Below are 24,766 nucleotides of genomic sequence, written 5' to 3' on the forward strand. Positions count from 1 at the left end.
CACTGCGGCATTGCGCACTGATGATTGGCCAAACATGCACTATGACCCGCTTGCTTGGCCAATCACAGTGCGCAAAAAATGGAGAGCCATAATTGGCCAAAGCCAGGGTGGCTTTGGCCAATTATGGCTCAGGGCTTTAGCACACGCCCCACACTATAAAAGGCCGCCTGCTGGGCGGCCTCGTGTTGTGTGTTCCAGCGCTGGTTAAAGATCAGACAGAGAGATTGTCTTTTTTTCTAGCTAGATAGAGCAGGCAGGCTAGTTAGTTAAATTTACAGTGTGTAGAGGATATATATACATCCCAGGAGTTGTACATATATTTATATACTGTATAGTTTAGTTAGATTAGTTGTTCCTAATCTGTCAGGCAGTTGATTGTGCTAGCTGCAGTGTTTTCACTTACAGTGTGTAGAGGATATATATACATCCCAGGAGTTGTACATATATTTATACACTGTATAGTATAGTTAGATTAGTCCTTCCTAGGGATGAGCTGGTCATTCGACTCGAACGTATGTTCGACTCGAACATCGTCTGTTCGTACGTTCGCCGAATTTCAAACAAAACGTGTCGTTTGCGCCAAATTCGAGTGACGCGCGTCGGCCCATAATTCACTGCGGCGTTGCGCGCTGATGATTGGTCAAGCATGCACCATGACCCTGCATGCTTGGCCAATCACAAGGCGCAAAAAACGAAGAACAATAATTGGCCAAAGCCAGGGTGGCTTTGGCCAATTATGGCTCAGGGGGTTTAATACACGCCCCACACTATATAAGGCTGCCTGCAAGGCGGCCTTGTGTAGTGTGTTCCGGCTTTGTTAAAGACAAGTCAGACAGACAGTCAGTTAGAGAGAGAGAGATAGATAGAGACACAGGGCCAAATCCTCAAAAGAGATACGACGGAGTAACTGCTGTTACTCCGTCGTATCCCTGGTCCTAACTATGGACGAAGATCCGACATGTGTAATTGAATTACACTGTCGGATCTTAGAATGCAGTACCGCATCCGCCGCTGGGGGCATTTTGCGTCGAAATGCCGCCTCGGGTATGCAAATTAGGACTTACAGAGATCCACGAAGCTTTTCAGCTTCGTTTTTTCTCCGTAAGTTTTATTTTGCAAACGCAAAATTAGGGCTGCTTTTACAAGGTGTAAACTGTTTACACCTTGTAAAAACAGACCTTTCTTGCTAGCGACGCAATTTTTTTTTAATTTTAAATTTTTTTTTGGCGCCGTATCTTTTTTTTTACCCGACGCAACTTTATTGTCCCGTCGCAATCCACAAAGCCCGACGTAACGTAATTTCACGCTATGCACGTCGGGAAAGTGACGTCACGAGCATGCGCAGTACGGCCGGCGCGGGAGCGCGCCTCATTTAAATGGGAATCGCCCCCTGCAGAAGAGGAACGCCTTGCGCCGGCCGGATTTAAGTTACACCGCTCAAAATTTCTAGGTAAGTGCTTTGTGGATCGGGCACTTAGTTAGAGATTTTGCGGCGGTGTAACTTAAATGGAAAAAGTTACGTTGCGCCGGGTTTTTGAGGATTAGGCCCACAGTGTCTTTTCTACCAGATAGATAGATAGATAGATAGATAGATAGTAGATAGATAGATAGATAGATAGATAGATAGATAGATAGAGCAGGAAGGCTAGTCAGTATAGTTAAATTTGCAGTGTGTAGAGAATATATATACATCCCTAGGAGTTGTACATATATTTATACACTGTATAGCTTAGCTAGATCAGCTATTCCTATTGTTAGGCAATTTCTTTGTGCTAGCTGCAGTGCTCTAACGCAGGGGTCTCCAAACTACGGCCCGCGGGCCACATCCGGCCCGCCAGGCCATTTCTTCCGGCCCGCAGCTTGAATCCTATCCACCTGTTAGCTGTGGAACCTACGCTGCCTATTCGCCCCAGGCAATAGGCAGCGCAGGTCCGGCAATCCCTTCCGGCGTCTCACTGTGTTGTTGGCTGCTGGGACCACGGCATCCCAGCAGCCAATGAGGTGTAGTGCAGACCCGTAGCCGCCTCCCTGCTCCCGCCTCCCGCCTCGCTGTTAACCAGTAACGAGTGTGTAATACAAGCAGGGCGGGAGTCGGGAGGTGCAGCAGGTCTGCAAAGCCAGTGATGGAGACGCTCTGGACACATGCAAGGAGGGGGGCTGATACACTTGTGTGGGGGTGGGTTAAATGGCTCTGATGGGGACACAAATGTGGGGGGGGGGGCTGACTCTTATGGGGACACAAATGTGGAGGGGGGTTGATAACTCTTATGGGGACACAAATATGTGGGGGCTGATGACTCTGATGGGGACACACTGGGGGGGGGGGGTTGTAGACTGATGGGGACACACATTTTGGGGGGCTGATGAGACTCTGATAGGGACACAAATGTGGGGGGGGGGGGCTGATGTCTCTGATGGGGACATAAATGTGGGGGGGGGGTGATGACTCTGATGGGGACACAAATATCTGTGGGGTCTGATGGGGACACAAATGTGGGGGTGCTGGTGGCTCTTATGGGGACACAAACATGTGAAGAGGGGGTCTGATGGCTCTAATGGTGACACAAATATGCGGAAGGGGAGGTGATGGCTCTGAAGGGGACACAAATATGCAGGTGGGGGTGGGCTGTGATGGGGACACAAATGTGCAGGGAGACTCGGATGAATGATGGGGGGGCTCTAATGGGGACACCAATTTGTGGGGATAGCCTGATGAGTGATGGGGACACAGATGTATGGGGAAACAGATGGATGGGGACACAGATGATGGGGACAAAGATGAATGGGGAGACTGATGGGGACACAGATGGATGGGGAAACAGACTGATGGGGACACAGATGGATGGGGACACAGATAAATGGGGACACAGATGAATGGGGAGATGGATGGGGACACAGATGGGGAGACTGATGGGGACACAGATGGATGGGGACACAGATGGGGAGACTGATGGGGACACAGATGGATGGGGACACAGATGATGGGGACACAGATGAATGGGGAGATGGATGGGGACACAGATGGGGAGACTGATGGGGACACAGATGGATGGGGGACACAGATGGGGAGACTGATGGGGACACAGATGGATGGGGACACAGATGATGGGGACACAGATGATGGGGACACAGATGAATGGGGAGACTGATGGGGACACAGGTGGATGGGGACACAGATGATGGGGACACAGATGAATGGGGACACAGATGAATGGGGAGATGGATGGGGACACAGATGGGGAGACTGATGGGGACACAGATGGATGGGGACACAGTAGGGGAGACTGATGGGGACACAGATGGATGGGGACACAGATGATGGGGACACAGATGAATGGGGACACAGATGAATGGGGACACAGATGAATGGGGAGATGGATGGGGACACAGATGGATGGGGGACACAGTAGGGGAGACTGATGGGGACACAGATGGATGGGGACACAGATGATGGGGACACAGATGAATGGGGACACAGATGAATGGGGAGATGGATGGGGACACAGATGGGGAGACTGATGGGGACACAGATGGATGGTGACACAGATGGGGAGACTGATGGGGACACAGATGGATGGGGACACAGATGATGGGGACACAGATGATGGGGACACAGATGAATGGGGAGACTGATGGGGACACAGATGGATGGGGACACAGATGATGGGGACACAGATGGATGGGGACACAGATGATGGGGACACAGATGAATGGGGACACAGATGAATGGGGAGATGGATGGGGACACAGATGGGGAGACTGATGGGGACACAGATGGATGGGGACACAGATGATGGGGACACAGATGAATGGGGAGACTGATGGGGACACAGATGGATGGGGACACAGATGGATGGGGACACAGATGGGTGGGGACACAGATGGGTGGGGACACAGATGTATGAGGACACAGATGTATGGGGACACAGATGTATGAGGACACAGATGATGGGGACACAGATGATGGGGACACAGATGAATGGGGAGACTGATGGGGACACAGATGTATGGGGACACAGATGTATGGGGACATGGGCGTAAAGCCTCATGCACGCTGGAAGTTTAGCCCTGCTGCATGATGCTCCAGCGTTTAGGTGCCAGCAAAGAATATAGGAGCACCATCCAGTCCTGCTGTCAGCAGTAAGTCAAATTCTATTCTATTCTTGTTCTACTGTGGATTTATTTATAAATTATTTTTTCAGCCCGCGATTATGTGTAAAATATAGAATGTGGCCCTCGAAGTAAAAAGTTTGGAGACCCCTGCTCTAACGTGTTGAATTGCCTGCAAGCATTTTAGTTTTAACTGAAACATAGTACTCAGTGTTAGTGGGCATGTGCTATTTAATTGCACACATACACGCAGTTGCTGTTACTGCATGACATGTGTGCTATATAATTGCACATACACGCATTAGCTGTTACTGCACATGTGTTATTTATTTGCCCATAAACGCAGCCGCTGTTAAAGCACGTGTGCTGTGTTTTTGCCCATAAACGCAGTCGATCATACTGCACGTTGCACGTTTGCTGTGTTTTTGCCCATAAACTCAGTCGATCATACTATACGTTTGCTGTGTTTTTGCCCATAAACTCAGTCGATCATACTGCACGTGTGCTGTGATTTTGCCCATAAACTCAGTCGATATTACTATAAGTTTACGTAAAGGATGGAGTTGCGCTAGTGAAAATATGTCTTAGCAGATCATAAATGGTGAATACACAAAAAATGTCCAGTAGTGAATATAAATCTTCTCAAAATGTGTACTATAAGTTTGCTGTGTTTTTGGCCATAAACTCAGTCGATCGTACTATACGTTTGCTGTGTTTTTGCCCATAAACGCAGTCGATCATACTGCACGTTTGCTGTGTTTTTGCCCACAAACTCAGTCGATCTTACTAAAAGTTTGCTGTGTTTTTGCCCATAAACGCAGTCGATCATACTGCACGTTGCACGTTTGCTGTGTTTTTGCCCATAAACTCAGTCGATCATACTATACGTGTGCTGTGTTTTTGCCCATAAACTCAGTCGATCATACTGCACGTGTGCTGTGTTTTTGCCCATAAACTCAGTCGATCATACTGCACGTGTGCTGTGATTTTGCCCATAAACTCAGTCGATCATACTATACGTTTGCTGTGTTTTTGCCCATAAACTCAGTCGATCATACTATACGTTTGCTGTGTTTTTGCCCATAAACTCAGTCGATCATACTATACATTTGCTGTGTTTTTGCCCATAAACTCAGTCGATCATACTGCACGTGTGCTGTGATTTTTCCCATAAACTCAGACGATCATACTGCACGTGTGCTGTGTTTTTGCCCATAAACTCAGTCGATCATACTATACGTTTGCTGTGTTTTTGCCCATAAACTCAGTCAATCATACTGCTCGTGTGCTGTGATTTTGCCCATAAACTCAGTCGATCATACTATACGTTTGCTGTGTTTTTGCCCATAAACTCAGTCGATCATACTATACATCTGCTGTGTTTTTGCCCATAAACTCAGTCGATCATACTATACGTTTGCTGTGTTTTTGCCTATAAACTCAGTCGATCATACTATACATTTGCTGTGTTTTTGCCCATAAACTCAGTCGATCTTACTATAAGTTTGCTGTGTTTTTGCCCATAAACGCACTTGCTCTTACTGGACAGGTGCTGTTTATTTCTGTTTTTGTCCTGTGCAGGCTATTAAAATGTCTGGAAGGACAACAAAGAAAGGCAGAGAGTCACGAGGGCAAGCAGGCTCTGCATCTAGAGGCAACGCTGGTGGTGGACACGGTGCATCCTCTTCAGGACATGACCGTCTGACACGCTCGTCATTGTTTTCGGGAGCTGGCCGTGTTGAGCCTCAACATGCAGAGAAATTAGTAGAGTGGATGACCAAGCCGTCCTCATCCTCTCTCACCCAGGCTGAGCTTAGTTTATCTGGCAAAGCAGCTGCCAAGGCGTCCTCTTCCTTGTGCACAATGGCATCACACAATCCTTCCCTAGTCCCACCATGTCCTCCTGAGGAGTCCCCCGAACTGTTTCAACACAGTGTTGGGTACATGCTACATGAAGATGCGCAGCGTTTTGAAGGCTCCGATGATGGAACACAGATAGAGGAAGGCATTGATGTGAGCCCAGAGGGAGCGGGTGCCCGAGAGGGACAGCAATCTGGCAGTTATGTTCCCCCAGCTGCAGCATACTGCCAGGTTTTCGACAGTGATGAGGAGGGAGGGGATGATGAGGTCACTGACTCTACCTGGGTGCCTGATAGGAGAGAGGAGGAGGAAGAGGAGGAGGAGGAGGAGGAGGAAGAGGCACAGGCACATCTCCAAGGAGGCAGGATGCCCTCCAGGGGACAGCATATGGGCAGCACACCAACTGCATTACATCGCAGAGCTACGCCTGTGCAGAGCGCTGCTGCATCTCAACGGTACTGCAAAAGTTCTTTGGTGTGGGCCTTTTTTGAGACATGTGCATCAGATCGCACCGTTGCTATTTGCAACATATGTCTCAAACGTATCTCGCGTGGCCAAAACCTCACCCGCTTGGGCACCACATGCTTGACCAGACATATGTCGACCTGCCATTCAGTTCGTTGGCAAGCATACCAGAAAGACCCACACCAAAGAACAAAGTGGACCTCCCCTTGCCCCTCATCAGCTGGGAGCTCCAACCCTACAAGACCCTCAGTCCTCTCTGAAGCCTGCACTGATAGGACTGAAGGTGTAGAAATAGGTGTGTCACAACCTAGTAGTACATGCGGAAAATCTACTGATGTTAGCAGACAAATTTCCCTGCCCCAGCTGCTGCAGCGCCGAAAGTACTCTCCCAGCCATCCACATGCCCAGCGGTTGAATGCTAGCTTAGCGAAATTGCTAGCACTTCAACTGCTACCTTTTCAGTTGGTAGATTCTGCCCCCTTCCGTGAGTTTGTGGAATGTGCGGTACCTCAGTGGCAAGTACCCAAACGCCACTTTTTCTCACGGAAGGCGATTCCCGCTCTCTACCGGCATTTGGAAGGCAATGTCAATGCCTCGCTGGACAGGGTGGTCAGTGGTAAGGTGCATCTTACCGCTGACTCATGGTCCAGCAGGCATGGACAGGGACGTAACCTCTCTTTCACGGCGCATTGGGTGACTCTGCTGGCAGCTGGGAAGGACGCAGGGCAAGGTACAGTAGTGTTGGAGGTTGTTCCGCCACCACGCCTCCAAAACACTACTACTGGTTGTGACACACCTCTCTCCTCCACCCCCTCCTCTTCTTCTTCTTCTTCTTCTGTGGCCTCTTCCTGTGCTGATGTTGCCTCTGAACCAGCCGTGCTCCGTAGGCGTACGAGGGGCTACGCAGGAATGCAGGCCAAGAGATGCCATGCGGTGCTAGAGCTGGTGTGCTTGGGAGACAGGAGCCACACTGGGGCAGAGGTGGTTGATGCCACGCCAGCTTAAGCCAGGAATGGTGGTTAGCGACAATGGCACCAACCTCCTCTCTGCCCTGCGACAGGGAAAACTGACCCATGTGCCCTGTTCTGCTCATGTTCTCAATTTGGTGGTGCAGCGGTTCTTGGGCAGGTACCCCGGCTTACAGGATGTCCTGAAGCAGGCCAGGAAAGTCTGTGTGCATTTCCGAAGGTCCTACAATGCCACTGCTCGGCTGACAGACCTCCAAAGGGAATACAACCTGCCCAAGAACCGCCTAATCTGTGACATGCCCACCAGATGGAACTCTACATTGGCCATGCTGCAGCGGCTGCACACGCAGCAGAGGGCCATCAATGAGTACCTGTGCCAATATGGCAGCAGAACTGGGTCAGGGGAGCTTGGGTTTTTTTCCCCACGCCAGTGGGCCTTGATCAGGGATGCATGCACTGTCCTGTCACCATTTGAGGAGGCCACGAGGATGGTGAGCAATGACAGTGCATGCATCAGTGAGACTGTCCCTCTTATTCACCTGTTGGAGCACACGCTACGTGGAATAATGGACAGGGCCCTTGAGGCAGAACAGAGGGAGGAAGAGGAGGACTTCCTTACCTCTCAAGGCCCCCTTTATCCAGACAGTGGTCCTGCATGCCCGCCTAGCACACAGGAAGAGGACAAGGAGGACGAGGTGGAGGAGGAGGAGGAGGATGATTGTATTAGCAGCATGGAGGTGGAGCCTAGCACTCAGCATCAGCAGCAGCAGTCTTCAAGGGATCACTTACAGTCCCAAGGAACCCGTGGACTTTTACGTGGCTGGGATGAGATGGCTGCAGATCCTGTCGTCCTCAGTGACCCAGAGGACTGTGTCCCGAATGCCTCAGCAAACCTACGCTGCATGGCCTCCCTGATCCTGCAAAGCCTGCGTAAGGATCCTTGTGTTTGTGGTATCAAGGAGAGGGATCATTACTGGCTGGCAACTCTCCTTGATCCACGTTACAAGAGTAAGGTTGCGGAGCTTATCTTGCCGTCGCAGAGGGAGCAGAAGATGAAACATCTTCGGGAGGCCTTGCAGAAGGGTCTGTGCAACGCGTTCCCAGAACCTGGGGGATTACCAAATCCTGTTCCTGGACAACGTGTTGCTGAGGCTTCGGTGAGTCACAGAAGGAGCGGTGGAGAAGGTGGCCGTTTGACCGATGCTTTCAGACAATTCGGACACCTTCCCCACCGAAAATCCTCTGGCTCACTGGGTGTTGAGGATGGATCACTGGCCAGAGCTTGCACAGTACGCAATTGAGCTACTGGCTTGCCCTGCATCCAGCGTTCTTTCAGAACGCACATTTAGTGCTGCTGGAGGCTTTGTGACCGATCACAGGGTTCGCCTCTCCACCGACTCCGTCGATCGTCTGACCTTCATAAAAATGAATCAGGCTTGGATCAACACCAGCTGCCAAGCACCTGATGCAGATGTAACTGAATAATTTTTTTGAAATGACAGATCCCTTGGAGACGGCCTATGCTGATGCTGAGTGACTGTCCTGTTATGCTGCTGACTGAATATCCTTTTCCTCCTCACTGATCTTGCTGATAGCTAGTAAGAAAGTTTTTGTTTCTGGGCTCCGCCACCAGTGCCTAAGGCCCAATTTTTCTGCCCCTGTTTAACAGGGGCGTCTAATAACAATTTGTAATGCAATACTTTGCATGTGGCTCTTTGCTGCGCTCCAAATACAGTATCTGAGGGGTTGCAGTGCTGTGTTGTGCATAAGGCCCAATTTTTATGTCCCTGTTTAACAGGGGCGTCTAATAACAATTTTTGATGCAATACTTTGCATGTGGCTCTTTGCTGCACTCCAATTACAGTATCTGAGGGGTTGCAGTGTTGTGTTGTGCCTAAGGCCCAATTTTTATGTCCCTGTTTAAAAGGGGCATCTAATAACAATTTTTGATGCAATACTTTGCATGTGGCTCTTTGCTGCGCTCCAATTACAGTATCTGAGGGGTTGCAGTGTTGTGTTGTGCCTAAGGCCCAATTTTTATGTCCCTGTTTAACAGGGGCGTCTAATAAAAATTTTTGATGCAATACTTTGCATGTGGCTCTTTGCTGCGCTCCAATTACAGTATCTAAGGGGTTGCAGTGTTGTGTTGTGCCTAAGGCCCCATACACACGGGAGGATTTATCCGCGGATACGGTCCAGCGGACCGTTTCCGCGGATAAATCCTCTCGAGGATTTCAGCAGATTTCTCTGCGATGGAGTGTACTCACCATCGCATTGAAATCCGCGCCGAAATCCTCTGGCGATGACGTGTCGCGCCGTCGCCGCGATTATGACGCGGCGACGTGCGCGACGCTGTCATATAAGGAATTCCACGCATGCGTCGAATCATTACGACGCATGCGGGGGATCCCTTCAGACGGATGGATCCGGTGAGTCTGTACAGACCAGCGGATCCATCTGTTGGGATGGACTCCAGCAGATGGATATGTTCTGCATGTCAGCAAATATCCGATCTGCTGGAATCCATCCCAGGGGAGATATATCCGCGGATAAAGATCCGCTGGCGTGTACACACCATAGGATCTATCCGCTGAAACCCATTTGCTGGGATTTATCTGCGGATGGATTCTATGGTGTGTACGGGGCCTCAGGCCCAAATTTTATGTCCCTGTTTAACAGGGGCGTCTAATAAAAAAATTTGATACAATACTTTGCATGTGGCTCTTTGCTGCGTTCCAATTACAGTATCTGTGAGGGGTTGCAGTGTTGTGACACCGCCACCAGTGTCTAAGGCCCAATTTTTCTGCCCCTGTTCTAGTACTTTTCTTTGTTTGATTCTTTTCTAATTTGAGTTCATTCTAGCTTTCTCCTACGTTATCATGTTTATTTTCCTGTACTAAATACTCATCATTGTCAATGTAAACACCACAAATCTAGATTTGTTCTTTTAGGCAGCATTGATATAATAAGAAGCCACACATTGTTGAGTATCCAAAAATATTTATTGTATCACACTTAAAATGTGTCATTTTCATTTTTTCAAAAAATATCTTAATAAAAATTGTTTAATTTTTTTTTTTTTTTTAAGAACTATATTTTTGCTTTTAAATACTTGTCTACATCAATTTTTTTTTAAACCCTCCCCAGAACATCAATCAGATTCTTCAGGTTTTGGTCCACGTTTCTGTTGTTCTTTATGATCTTCTCGAGGGCGAGGTTTGTGTTCTCTATTTCTGCCCTGCAGGACATTATCTCCCCAATGAGCACCTGGGCACTGTAGGTGTCTAAGCCGCCCCCAACAGTTCGAACAACTCCTGAAATTTGGAAAAAAACATGTATTAAAATTATGCAGGCCTACATGTATTACCTGAAGCTTTGCTGTATGACACTGACCTGATGTGGTGGCATTTTGCACTTCCTGCACATCCGGCGAGGGTGGGGCTTGGCTCTGTGTGGGTTTGGTCGGCTCCACTGCTGCAGCTTGATTGCGGCCTATGAGATTGTAAAAAAAGGGATAGATGAATCAAAAAGATTAGAGGCCTGAAAGAGGAATGCCAATCATTCTTTTTAAAAAGTGTGGTACAATTGTCTGTTTTTACAATCCTTCTAAGCTTAACACAGGATTTTATCCATTACCAAAGCTGCTGCATTTCTCTATCTTTGGCCAAGTTTCCTACATGGAAAAACAACAGTATACACTGGATCACCTCTGTGTGACACCCTAAATAGGTTGTTCTTGTGACCAACACTCAGTGCCGATCCTGACCTCCCTGGGGCCCGAAGCAAAATGACATGGCACATTAAAAATGAGAAGCGGGGGGCGCTGACGACAGTGACATGTCACATTAAAGAAAGTTGAGAAGTGGGGGGAGGGGGTGTTCTGCTGTCGGAAATGACATCTTACATTAAATTGAGAAGCAAGGGGTGCTGACTTCTTGCCTCTTCTCCCATGCAGCCAGCGAGTTGAGAAGCAGGGTGAGGGGGCGAAAATGACTTCTTACCAGGCAGGGCCTCTAGTTATTTGGGGGGCCCTTCGCAGCTTTGCGGGGCCCAAAGCGGCTTGCATAGTGAGCCTATAGGGCGGATCGGCCATGCCAACCATTGTGCTACTGAGTCCATATGTATAATCAACTGCTGTGCTGAGCATACTCTCCTTTTACTGTATATTGACCTAAGTTGGATTATTTAAATCTAGTTAATAACACATCTACATTAAATAAAAAATTGGTCTCACATAAAATGATCATATATAGAATGAACAACCGATTATTGTGCCCACAAACATGAACCTTGAGACATCTATTCTTGAACTGTATATATACACAACCTGAAAGAAAAAGCACATGCCGCAAAATAAGAAAAACAAATAATCAGAGTACACTTTTAAATAACTTATGTCTTCTGAGGACTCTTTGAATTCTCTCGAGCTGCTCCGGTTCTCTTCTTTTGAGGTCTCACCACCTCTTCCTCAACTGCTCCCTTGACCTCTGCACCTTAAATTTCTGATGGAGAGTCCTCTGAACATTCTCTATTATCTTGGCCTTAACCTTCTTGGGGTTCTTGTAAGGCCCTTTTAGACAGTCATAGTCCTCCTTTTTAAGGATGGCAACCATCTCCACCATTTCATCAAAAGACATGTTGGTGGCTTTGTACCTCCTCTTGCTCCTGGTGTGTGCCTGGCCTCTCTCCTTACTTGTGGTTGCAGCTTCCTGTCTCTCCTGAGTGTCCTCCATCATGTCTTCAGTGAAGTGCATTGACCGACCAAAAAGGGGCGTGGCAATTACTAGCACGATCGTCATGGGCAGGGAGACGTGCGGAGCTTCTTGCATGCGTAGTGTATAAGGGATATTGTGTGATTAGCTTTTTTTGCTTAATTTTGACTTGCAGAAATAATGGAGGCCTTCAGAGAACAGGAGTTCTTCAAAGAATTTGTTCAAAGGGGGCCCCGGATGGCAACCCCCCTTTTTTCTAGAATTTTTCTTTCCCAAATAAATAAAATATTGAGCCAAGATCTGGCATTGTAATGCCCCCCCCACCCCTAAAATAATTGACATATTGTTGCCACACAGCACGTGCGCTTTGGGGGGCCAAGCCTGCATGGACAGTCTTACGGGCCACCACCACTGGAACATCAGTGGCCTCATCACCAGGCACAAGTGTCATGCAGTTTGTTGAGGGTCTCCTTAGGAAATTGTGCAATATGCAGCAGCAAAGTCTGACATGGTTCAAATTCTTCTTAACAAACCTACAGTCCTTATCTTGTTTGCACCGCCTGTATACTGCTGTTCAAAGTATATAGAGCTAAAGGGTCTTGTCAGGGCCGATCCTTCCTATAGGCTCACTATGCAAGCCACTTAGGGCCCCGCAAAGCTGCAAAGGGCCCCCCAAATTACTAGAGGCCCCGCCTGGTGAGAAGTAATTTTCGCCCCCTCACCCCGCTTCTAAACTAGCTGGCTGAGTCATTTCCGACAGCAGAACACCCCCTCCCCCCGCTTCTCAACTCTCTTTAATGTGACATGTCACTGTCGTCAGCGCCCCCTGCTTCTCATTTTTAATGTGCCATGTAATTTTGCTTAGGGCCCCAGGGAGGTCAGGATCGGCACTGGGTCTTGTAATGACCTGGGGGGAGTGGTGGCGGGGAAACTCATGCTATTTTTTTCCATGATTTTTATCCATATTGCAGGGACCAAACATTACATTAAAGCCGCAAGCAGTATTAAATTACTTTTTTCTGAGAGTAATCTCATGTTGTGCAGGCACATTTCTAAACACGTGCCACTACTATAGACACCCAGCAGGTACGATATTTAAAGGAATTTTTTTTCCACTTTAAGCATCATTAAAATCGCTGCTCCAGAAAAAACTACAGTTTTTAAAAGTTTTTATTCCATTAATACATGTTCCCTGGGGCAAGACCCAGGTTCTCAAAGACGTTTTCCAACAATAACTTAAATATTGGGCTTTAAAATTAGCACTTTTGAATTCGAACGTTCGAGTCCCATAGACTTCAATGGGGTTCTAAATGTTCGCGCGAACGGTCGGTCTGTTCGAACGTTCTGGTGCGAACCGAACGCGGGTATGTTTGGCTCATCCCTAGTGACCACACATAAGGAAGCAGAAGCGCGGAGAGTTAAAGATTACTTTCATGAGGCAGTGGGCGAAAGTATACATTTGATCTCCAGTGCAAGCGGTTTCTAGGGAAGAACCTAAAGTGAGTAATTCCACGGATTAAGGTAGGAGATCTCAAAAGGTTTGGGAGATTTTGTCAGGATCATCTTCCGAAACAAAGGATATGCCCGAACATTTGTTTGATTTTCACCTGATTGACACATATGTTACAGCCAAAGCCATAAATTGAGAGCAGGACACTCAACCTGCAGAGAAGGTAAAGAGTTTTTTCCAAACCTTAGGAAGCAAGGGGCTTCTTTTCCATTTATGGAGAAAATACGCAAATTAATGGAGGATGAATGGGAAAAACCGGAGAGGAATGCAAGAATCCAGAATTGATTTGCAAAATGAATCCGTTCAAATCCTGAGATGCCGCTAATTGGGAGCCTGCTCTGGGAGTAGATGCAGCCCTACAGTGACATGTGTCTCTTCTTCTGGAAGACTCCACACTTTCAGAGACCCAATGGATAGGGTAGCAACGCCGATCTTAAGAACATTTATGCAGTCGCAGGAGCAGCCTGCTGTCTGTCCATAGTCCTAACATCTATCGCAGGAGCTTTAAAAGTTTGGATCTTGAATGTGGAGACAGCACTACATGCAGGAGTTGAGGCAGCAAAGATTATCGTGGCTCTTGAAGAGCTTAACTTGACAGCAGCCTTCTTAGCTTCTATAGACCTGGTAAAACAGCAAGCAAGATTTATGACAAACTTAGTAACAGCACTTATAAACTTAGGTGAACTTTCTGGTTCACTCACCTTATAACTTCTTCGTGGCTGGCCCCAGGGGCGGGGGAAGAGTAAAGGATAACGCATGTATTTGATGTTATGTTTAATTTCCCTTGTTTTATGCCGATATCCTCGATATGTATCTCAATGATTGTATTTTTACAATGCGTGTCAACCTGTATTACTGGAAATTTTACTTTGCAATGTTGTATACACTGATATGACTAATGCATGTATTGTATTCTTGTCTGTCAGCAATAAAAATTGTTTTGATTAAAAAAAAATGTAGTAACAGCAAAAAGAGCGCTTTGGTTCAGACACTAGACTATGGACAGGGCTTCAGAACAGGCATTATGCAACATCCTATATAATGGCAAAATGCTGTTTAGGAAGACCCTGGAAGAGGCAATCAAGCGGGTCACAGGCGGGAAATTGGGTCTGCTACCTCAGACATCAAGAAAAAGACTGCAACCCTTTCGGTCAGGATAGTCCAATTTCAGAAGTGCCTGAGATGCCAGATCATACAGTCCAGGCCGGGAATATACTAGACCACAATGAAAAGGTTAGCAAAGTTTCTTCTTGTGGGGTGTGAATACCAGAGCAGGACAAGCGGCAAAGATCAGAAGAAACGCAAGTTCTTACAAGAATATGTGACCGAATTATGTCAGAAACAGGCAATTATGCCAGTCCCTTTGAGTCAACAAGGGAAATGAGTATATTCACCAATCTTATTGGTACCTTAAAGGATCACTAAAGGAAAATATTTTTTTAGCTAAATAGCTTCCTTTACCTTACTGCAGTCCTAGTTTCATGTCCTCATTGTTCGTTTTTGCTTTGAAGTAGCTGTAATTCTGCTCTGATCTCCACACTTCCTGCTTGTCTGGCTCCTTATGAAAAATCTCATGGCAGCTTTTCACTGTGGTCCAAGCTGTGTGTCTAAAACTCCTCAGAACCAATCAGATTCATTTTAAAAACAAAACACTGCCCTGGATTTGTTTGTTTTTGTTCTGTGTCTCTATCTACTTCACAGAAACATGAAAACAGTTTAAAAACGAAAGTGAAACTAGAGGCACATTATATGATTGATTTTTATCTATTTTTAATCATTTTTAAAAGGAATCAGTTAACTTTTATGTCTCTATACCCTGTAAACAGTCATTTCAGCAAAACAATTTTTTTCCTTTAGTGACTCTTTAAGCCTCCAGAGAGGTCAGGCCAGTGTTGAACCTGAGGTCCTTGAATCAATTTATCGATCCTAGAAGGTTCAAGATGGAATCAGTATATACAATTATATCAGTAATTCAACTGGGAGATTGGCTGATTTCAATCGATTTAGCAGATGCATATTTGCATGTTCCAATCCACAGACATCATAGACAATATCTTATATTCGTGGCAGGAGAATTCCATTATCAATTCAGGTGTTTGCCCTTCAGGATCAACACAGCACCCAGAGTCTTCTCCAAGATCCTACTAGCCACCATAGCATTTATTCGTATACAGGGGATAAAGATCTTTTATTACCTAGACCAGTGTTTCTCAACTCCAGTCCTCAAAGCGCGCCAACAGATCATGTTTTCAGGATTTCCCTCAGAGAGCCCGAATAAAACTGAGGCTAGACAACTAGATGGTGGTAGCATATATAGCCTGACAAGGAGGAACCAAAAGTCTGCTGCTACTCCAACTAGTAACCAAGATTGGCCGGGGCTCATAAAGAAGCTCTGACAACGGTCTACATTACAGGCAAGCAAAATTAGATAGCAGACCAACTAAGCCGGAAGTTTCCCAGCAATGTAGAATGGTTAATCAGTCTTTGCCATATGTTGAGCCAGTCTTTGCCATATGGGGAACACCCAGCATAGACCTGATGGCGACTCCAGAGAAAGTGCAGGTTCCAAAATTTGTGACAAGGTTCAGTTGCAAACAAGCGGTAGCTCAGGATGCCTTCTCAAACCCATGGCGGTTTCCCCTGGTGTATTTGTTCCCTCCAATTCCACTAATCGTGAGTTTGTTGCTGAAGATTGCGAAGAAAGACGTTCATGCCATCCTAATTCTACCATTCTGGCCTCGGAGGCCGTGGATTCCTCTGCTCCTACAAATGGCATCAGCCCCACCAGTACACCTGCCTCTCAAGAGGGATTTACTACAGCAGGGGCAGTGGATTCACTCCAATCCAGGGAGATTACAGTTGACAGCTTGGCTGTTTAATCGGCCAGATTGCGTTTGCAAGGTCTCTTAAACTAGGTAATTTCTACACTACTAAGTGTGAGGAAGGCTATGACAGACAAACGTTACATACTCAAGCATTTGTAGAAAATGTGTGAACTTTGCGTCACAACATCATTTCTCCCCGCTAACTCAAAGTATAGCAGACAGCACTGAATGTGCACTTGGCATATCATTCAATTAAAGTTCAAGTTTCAGCTCTGTCTTCCTTCATCGGACATATGTGGGCAAACAAGCCTTTAATATAACAATTCTTCAGAGCAGCAATAAGAATGGGGACTCCAAAAAAAAAACTTCTTCCCAACATGGGACTTGGGCATGGTACTAAAGGCGCAATTGCAGCCCCCAATTGGTCCCACTGAGAAATGTCCACTTTGGTTTTTGACAAATTAGTCTTTCTTACAGCTATTACAACAGCGAGAAGAGTGTCAGAGTTGGAAGCCCTATCCGGTAGAGATGGTGTGTGCCATTGGTGCAACCCTGCTTTACAAAGCCATCAGAACAGACAAACCATTTTGATCTTAGACCATTAGACCAACATATCTACAGCAGGCCCAGCAGATACGCATGTCAGATAACCTATTCATTGTTTCTTCAGGGTCTAGGAAAGGGACAGCATCATAAAGGACCTTGCTCCTCCACAGAGTATAGGAGCTTACTCGACTAGAGGGATGGCAGCCTCATGGGCGTCTGTGGCAAAAGTACCGGTTGAAGACATATGCAGGACCACTACCTTGAGTTCTTGCAAGACTTTTGCTCATCACTATAAATTCTACATACTTTTGCTAGTTCTTTTATATTTAGAACTGTGTGGTATCTGCTCCCTTGTTAAGCTAAGTGTGGTGAAGTTTTGGGTCTGGCTAACTTGTCTTTTCTTTCCCACCCTATATTGGCTAGGGTAAAACCCAAAGTGTACCGACAGGAGGACAACCAGGAAAATGGGAAATTATTATCAAATACTCACCGTAATTTTCCTTTCATGGTCCGTCCGCACGTTAGCATAGTTTGCCTCCCTCCCAAAGTGGTCTGTCGCTGCTACACAAAGAACAAGAGGGGGAGGGGTGGACCTTATTTTATTAGGCTGGAAGAAGGTGGTCCTGAGAATTAAAAGGAGGAGTTAATCCAAAGTGTGTTGATGTGAAGAAGGACCAGGAAAAGAAAATTATGGCGAGTAGTTGATAACAATTTTCCATTATTTTGCAGCGTAATAATTCCTAGATGAGATTGCTGCATTTGTTTTCTAAGCTTTTTCTTCCTTTATTTCACCTGGTGATCCAGTAAGTAAGTCCTAATCTACACTTGTGTTCAAGGGGCAATAAAAGTGGATGGTTAAGCACTGGTTTTATGGCATCCCTCCCAAAAGCTGCAAGGGTAGCAAGCCTGCATTGAACACATCATGGAAAACATTTTACCGCCTTTTGCATTCGGCAGTACCATAGTTAAATGTGACCCTGAATGTGGTTCCCATTCAGAAACCCCATTTGACTGTTAAAAAGAGAAACAAAAGACATTCAGGAGGCACCTCCTGGATGCCTGAAATTTGCTCCTGTGCTATTCTGTGAAATGCAATTCAGCTATCGGGTTATCATAAAGGGAGATCTGGGATGTCCTTTTTAGCATGGTTCATGCATCCATTAGCCCTCTACTTTATAGACTGTGGGCCAGATCCACAGACGAAGTACGCAGTAGATACGCCGGCGTACTTTCAAATTTCCCGCGTCGTATCGTTGTTTTGAATCCTCAAAACAAGATACGACGGCTTCTGGGTTAGATCCGACAGGTGTACGTCTTCGTACGCCTTCGGATCTAAGATGCAATACTTTGGCGTCCGCTGGGTGGCATTCACGTCGTTTTCCACGTTGGGTATGCAAATTAGCAATTTACGACGATCCACGAACGTACGCGCGGCCGTCGCATTTTCTAACGTCGTCTGTAGTTGTCTTTTTCCGGCGTATAGTTAAAGCTGGTATTTTGCGGCGTATAGATAGACTTGCCATGTTAAGTATGGCCGTCGTTCCCGTGTCGAAATTAGATTTTTTTTTTGCGTAAGTCGTCCGTGAATAGGGATGGACGTAACTCACATCTAAGTTAAAAAAAATGACGTTGTTGCGACGTCATTTCGCGGAAAGCACGGCGGGAAATTTCTGGACGATGCATGCGCAGTTCATTCGGTGCGGGGACGAGCTTAATTTAAATGAAACCCGCCCCCAATCCGCCCAATTTCAAATCCGCCGCCAGAAATACACTACGCCGCCGTAACTTACGTCGCAAATTCGCTGAGGATTCGAATATACCCCAGGTAAGGTACGGCAGCGTATTGTATCTCTGATACGCTGCGCCGATCCAAATGTATGTGGATCTGGCCCTGTGTGTGTATATATATATATATATATATATATATACACACACAGGTATATACTGTATACACACACAATTACATATACACTATTTTACCCAAAGTATTGGGATGCCTGCCTTTACACGCACATGAACTGGCATCCCAGTCTTAGTCCGTAGAGTTCAATATTGAGTCGGCCCACCCTTTGCAGCTATAAGAGCTTCAATTCTTCTGGGAAGGCTGTCCACAAAGTTTAGGAGTGTGTCTAGGGGAATTTTGGACCATTCTTCCAGGATCACATTTGTGAGGTCAGGCACTGACGTGGACGAGAAGGCCTGGCTCGCAGTCTCCGCACTAATTTATCCCAAAGGGGTTCTATCGGGTTGAGGTCAAGACTCTGTGAAGGCCAGTCAAGTTCCTCCACCCCAAACTCGCTCATCTGTGTCTTTATGGACCTTGTTTGTGCACTGGTGCGCAGTCATTTGGAATAGGAAGGGGCCACCCTCAAACTGTTCCCGCAAAGTTGGAAGGATGACATTTTCCAAAATGTCGTGGTATCCTGACACCTTAAGATTTCCCTTCACTGGACTTAAGGGGCCAAGCCCATCATCCTGCCTCCACAAAATCATTTGGACCAGTGCACAAAGCAAGGTCCATAAAGACATGGATGAGTGAGTTTGGGGTAGAGGAACTTGACTGGCCTGCACAGAGTCCTGATCTCAACCCGATAGAATACCTTTGGGATGAACTGCGGAGACTGCGAGCCAGGCCTTCCTGTCCAACATCAGTGCCTGACATTACAAATGCGCTTCTGGAAGAATGATCAAACATTCCCATAGACACACTCTAAACCTTGTGGACAGCCATCCCAGAAGGGTTGAAGCTGTAATAGCTGCAAAGGGTGGGCCAACTCAATATTGATCCCTACGGACTAAGACTGGGATGCCATTAAAGTCCAGGTGCGTGTAAAGGCAGGCATCCCCATACGTTTGGAAATATAGGCCCAGATTCTTAAAGCACTTAGGCTGACGTATTTTTATATACGCCGCGTAAGTGCACAGATGCGCCGTCGTATCTATGCGCCTGATTCCTAATGCAAGATACGCCTGAAATGTGGCTTCATCCGACCGACGTAAGTTTCCTATGCGGTTGGAGCCTGGGCGCATATTTACGCTGGCCGGAAGGGGCGCTTCCATTGATTAACGCGTTGAATATGCAAATTTCCGAGATACGCCGATTCACGAACGTACTTGCGCCCGTCGCAGTAGTATACGCAGTTTACGTAAGGCGTACGTCCGGCGTAAAGTTATTCCAGCTATAGGGAGCGCATCCCATGCAAAGGTATGGACGACGGAACAGCCGTATTTTACGTTGTTTACGTAGGACTACGTGAATAGGGCTGGGCATAGGTTAAGTTCAGTGATTCGACGTATCTTAGGCGTTAGGTCCGACGTGATTCTGAGCATGCGCACTGGGAAGCGCCCACGGGACGGCGCATGCGCCGTTCGTTCGGCCATTCATTTGCATGGGGTCACGATTCATTTAAATGGATCATGCCCACTTCCTTCCTACTTTGAATTAGGCGGGCTTACGCCGGCCAATTTACGTTACGCCGGCGCAACGTTGGGAGCGAGTGCTTTGTGAATACTGTTCTTGCCTCACTGATTTACGTCGGCGTATCGCATATGAGATGCGCTACGCCGGTATAAAGATGCGCCGCTCTACGTGAATCCTGGCCATAGTGTATAATAATATATATATAAATATATAAAATGCTGACACAATCGGATTAGCCTATGAATATTGGCTGTTAAAACCACTTAAAATTTCATTTCTTTTGCACTGAAGTTACTTTTACTAAAGCTGCTGCTACTAAGTATTATAATTTGTACACTTCCCCTTGTGATTTTTTTTTATTTGTTTTTAGAACTTTCTTCCCTTTTTTTTTAATCCAGGAATAGCAGAGGGAAATGTTTCTTCTCTTACTGGTAACATCAATTACAGCTCTGTTCATAGAGTAAATAGGCAGTTGTGTGTTTCTGGCACAAATTCTGAATTTTATTATTTATCAGAGTTCAAGTTTCCCACTTTTCCCATTAGTCAGTAGAATTTGCCTTTCCACCCCATACATGTGTTGTAAAATGCATTCTGTGCAGCCTTCTGATGAACTACTGTAGTTACAAATTCATACAGCTTCCACCAGATAGGGAGGAAAATCATAGTTATGCAACAAGGTAGAAACAAGGGTTAAAATTAATGCTGCCTCTTTGGCCTTGTACACACGAGAGGATCTATCCGCTGGGATTTATCCGCAGACTTTTTTCAGCGGATAGGCCGAATTATCTGTTGGTCCGCTGGCTTGTACACACCAGCGGATCAAAATCCCCTCGGACCAGAACGTGGGCACGTAAACCACGTACGACGTCACTATAAAGGGGAAGACCAAAGTCAACGGCGCCGCCCTCTGTTCCGCTTTTGCTAGTTCCGTGTTACCGCATGCTAGTGAAGGTTTGGTTAGAGCCGATTCACGCTTTTCAGTCTCCGCGCTTTAACAGGTTGTATTCTCGGGTTCAGTGCGTGTACTTGCGGGATCGTAGTTGGCAATCAGATACAGGCTTTCAGCTCGTTTCTGCTTGGTCAGTGGCGTCCTGTCTGCTGGTATTTGTTTGCCGTGCGTTCTTTGCAGGTAGTGCTGGATTTGGGAGTGCTTTCTGTTGGAGTGTGTTCTTGACTGACCAGCCGGCCGGTTTGAAGCCATGATGGAGCAGCAGCGTCGATTCTCGCGAATTGGTGCTGGTTATGGGATTGCTTATGGTTATGCTCAGCGATCCAGTAGCTTGGCCAGGAACAGGGGGAGGAGGAGTTCCTGGGCCAAGAATTGGTTGCGCGAGCGTGACCAGTTCTCTCATATGCCTCTGCTTAGGGAAATCCAGGAGAATAATCCTGATGACTTTCGGAATTATTTCCGTATGACGGACCCCGTTTTCCACCGTCTGCTGGATCTTCTGTCCCCCTATATCATGAGGCAGGACACTGTGATGCGCCAAGCCATTACGGCCGAGCAGAGGCTTATTGCCACATTGCGGTACCTGGCGACTGGGAGGAGCCTGCAGGACCTCAAGTTCTCGACAGGCATCTCTCCCCAGGCGCTTGAGGTCATCATACCGGACACGTGTTCTGCCATCATCAAAGTTCTGCAGGAGGAGTATCTTAAGGTAAGTTGCCTCATTTTTACATCACAATGTGTCTTAAAAAAATGCGAAAGTCTAATATCTTTTTTTGTTCCCTAATAACCATGAGATTGTAATATGCTGTGTGTTGAATGTTCCCTTTTCTCCCCATGCATGTTGTTAACCTTTCCATGTTCATTTTTTTTGCCTACATGCATATTTTGACCTTATCCACCCTAAACCTGTCCAGCATGCTATCCTAGGGCCAAACACACCTAGCCATTTATTTATTTTTTTGGCTACTCCATTGTAGTTCTAACCCCCCCCCCCTCCCCACCAAAAATGTTGTATTGCTCTATCAGAGGGGTGTGGAGTCTGATAATTAAGTGGGCCTATATTTTTTCTCAGAAATACTCACTCCACAATGATTGTAGGAAATGTGAATCCTGTTGTTGATGTTGCACAATGATGGTTTTTGTATTGTGTTTGCAATGTTTATGTGACAAAGTACTGCTAATGTTTATTTTGTTTGTCCCCACAGCTTCCCTCCACGCCACAGGAATGGCAGACTGTGGCTTCCCAATTTGCCCAGCGTTGTGATTTTCCGAACTGCTGTGGAGCAATAGATGGGAAACACGTCCGCATAGTGCCGCCACCCCGTTCGGGGTCGTACTATTTCAACTATAAAGGTTTTCATAGTATCGTGTTGATGGCTGTGGTGTCGGCACACTACAAATTTTTGTTTGTGGACGTGGGGAAGAACGGCCGGCTGTCTGATGGGGGAGTGTTTGCGCGGACAGAATTCTACAGGCGTCTCCAAGCTGGTGGTCTGGCATTGCCATCGGATGAAGACAATGTTGAAGGACTTCCGTTTGTTTTTTTAGCGGAAAAAGCTTTTGGGCTTGGACCTCACCTCATGCGGCCTTTTCCCCAGAGGACCCTCACCTCAGAGAGGAGGGTGTTCAATTATCGGCTGGCCAGGGCTCGGAGGGTAGTCGAGAATGCCTTTGGGCTACTGGCCAACCACTAATTTTTCGGATTTTGCAAAAGAATTTTTTATTTTCAGCTTGTTCATTATCCTCAAATTTTCGGATTTTTGGATCTAAACATGCCTTTTTTTTTTAAAACAGTGTTTTTTTTATATATTTTTTAGAAAACAATGTAGTAATTTTCTTTTTTTTTGGCAAAACAATGTAGTAAAAGTTTTTTTTGTTCACAAACAATGTAGTAAAATATATGTTTTGTTTACAAACAATGTAGTAAAATATATTTTTTGTTCACAAACAATGTAGTAAAATATTTTTTGTTCACAAACAATGTAGTAAAATATTTTTTGGTTCACAAACAATGTAGTAAAATGTTTTTATTTTTCAAAAACCATGTATTTTTTGGAATTTTTGAATTTCCCAAATTGTTGGATTTTTATAATTTTTTTAATTTTTTTTAATATATCTTTTTAACAAAATATATTTTTTATTTTAAAATATTTTTTGTTTAAGAAATAATATTTTTATTTTTGTTGTGTTTTTCTAAATTTAGTTTTTTTTACTATATATTTGTAATAAAATATATCTCTTTTTTTACAATATTTTTTGGTTTATAAATATAATTTTTTTTTTTTTATGTAAAATATTTTTGTTTATTTTTTTGGATTATCTTTTTTGATCTGTCTCTTTTTTTTTGGTTGTTGATTTTAACCCATTTTTTTTAGGAAAAAGGAAAAAATGTTCACAAAATTTAACTTACAAATTTGTAACTTTTCTCTATTCACAACAACAGTCATGGATGGTGTGATTTCTCACCGGAACACGCCAAAATTTGAAGAGGCACACATTCAGTGTAATTCGCCAAATGTCAGTTCTTCAACATAGAAACACAGACAAATGGCCACATGTGCTATCTGCCATCATGGGTGATCAATGTCTGTGTTTCGTGGGAGCAAACCCTTCCTCTCAACTACTTGAGAATCGAGGAGGGGGTTGTACCCACAAAGCACAGATACTCGATATTCTGTGATGGCAGATAGCACATGTTGCCACACTGTGTGTGCATCTTCAAATTTTGGCATATTGATGAGTCTAAAATTTAAAAGGGTTGGGGGTGGGGGTTGGGGGATGGGCGGGGGAGGGTTTCAGTCTTTGACACGGCCCATCATGTCGATTATATTTTTATAATTCTGTTCTATGACCATCATCCTTTGCCGCATATTGTCCATCTCTGTGCTGCACTCCATAATTACATTTTTCAGATTCTGTTCCATGACAACCATCCTTTGCCGCATATTGTCCATCTCTGTGCTGCACTCCATAATCGGCTGTATAATTATTGCAGCACTTGCACAAGAAAAATGCGGAACACCATCTTCATCCCCTAAAAAACCCCCCAAAAAAAAAATATATATTTTACAGGCCTATCTACATCTAGGGTTGCCACCTCATCCCTTTAAACCCGAACATATATTAATTACACAGGTTCTGTGGCTGATTAAGGTGGTAATTAAACTCACCTGGTGCCATATCTGCATTAAATTAGCCACAGAACCTGTGTAATCCATATGTGTTCGTGTTTAAAGGGATGAGGTGGCAACCCTATCTACATCTGTTTTGCCCTATAAAGCTGGGGTGACACTGACCTGATGGTGTGCTAATTTCCACCTCCACAACTTCTCAGTCTTCAATAACTTCTCCTTCTTCCACCACTTCACCCTCATCTTCCACGACTCCTCCTTCTTCAACC

General features: G+C 45.7%; 1 long non-coding RNA gene across 1 annotated transcript; it reads right to left on the reverse strand.

Annotated features, from left to right (window-relative positions):
- Positions 1–10,528: 10,528 nt before the first annotated feature.
- On the reverse strand, positions 10,529–10,836 carry LOC120924954. Its single transcript, XR_005746489.1, has 2 exons — positions 10,797–10,836; positions 10,529–10,717 (listed from the first exon to the last, which is right to left on the reverse strand). It is a non-coding gene; the product is annotated as an uncharacterized LOC120924954 (long non-coding RNA).
- Between the last annotated feature and the right edge of the window lie 13,930 nt (positions 10,837–24,766).

The sequence above is a fragment of the Rana temporaria genome, chromosome 1 (genome assembly GCF_905171775.1).
Source record: "Rana temporaria chromosome 1, aRanTem1.1, whole genome shotgun sequence".
Taxonomy (NCBI): domain Eukaryota; kingdom Metazoa; phylum Chordata; class Amphibia; order Anura; family Ranidae; genus Rana; species Rana temporaria.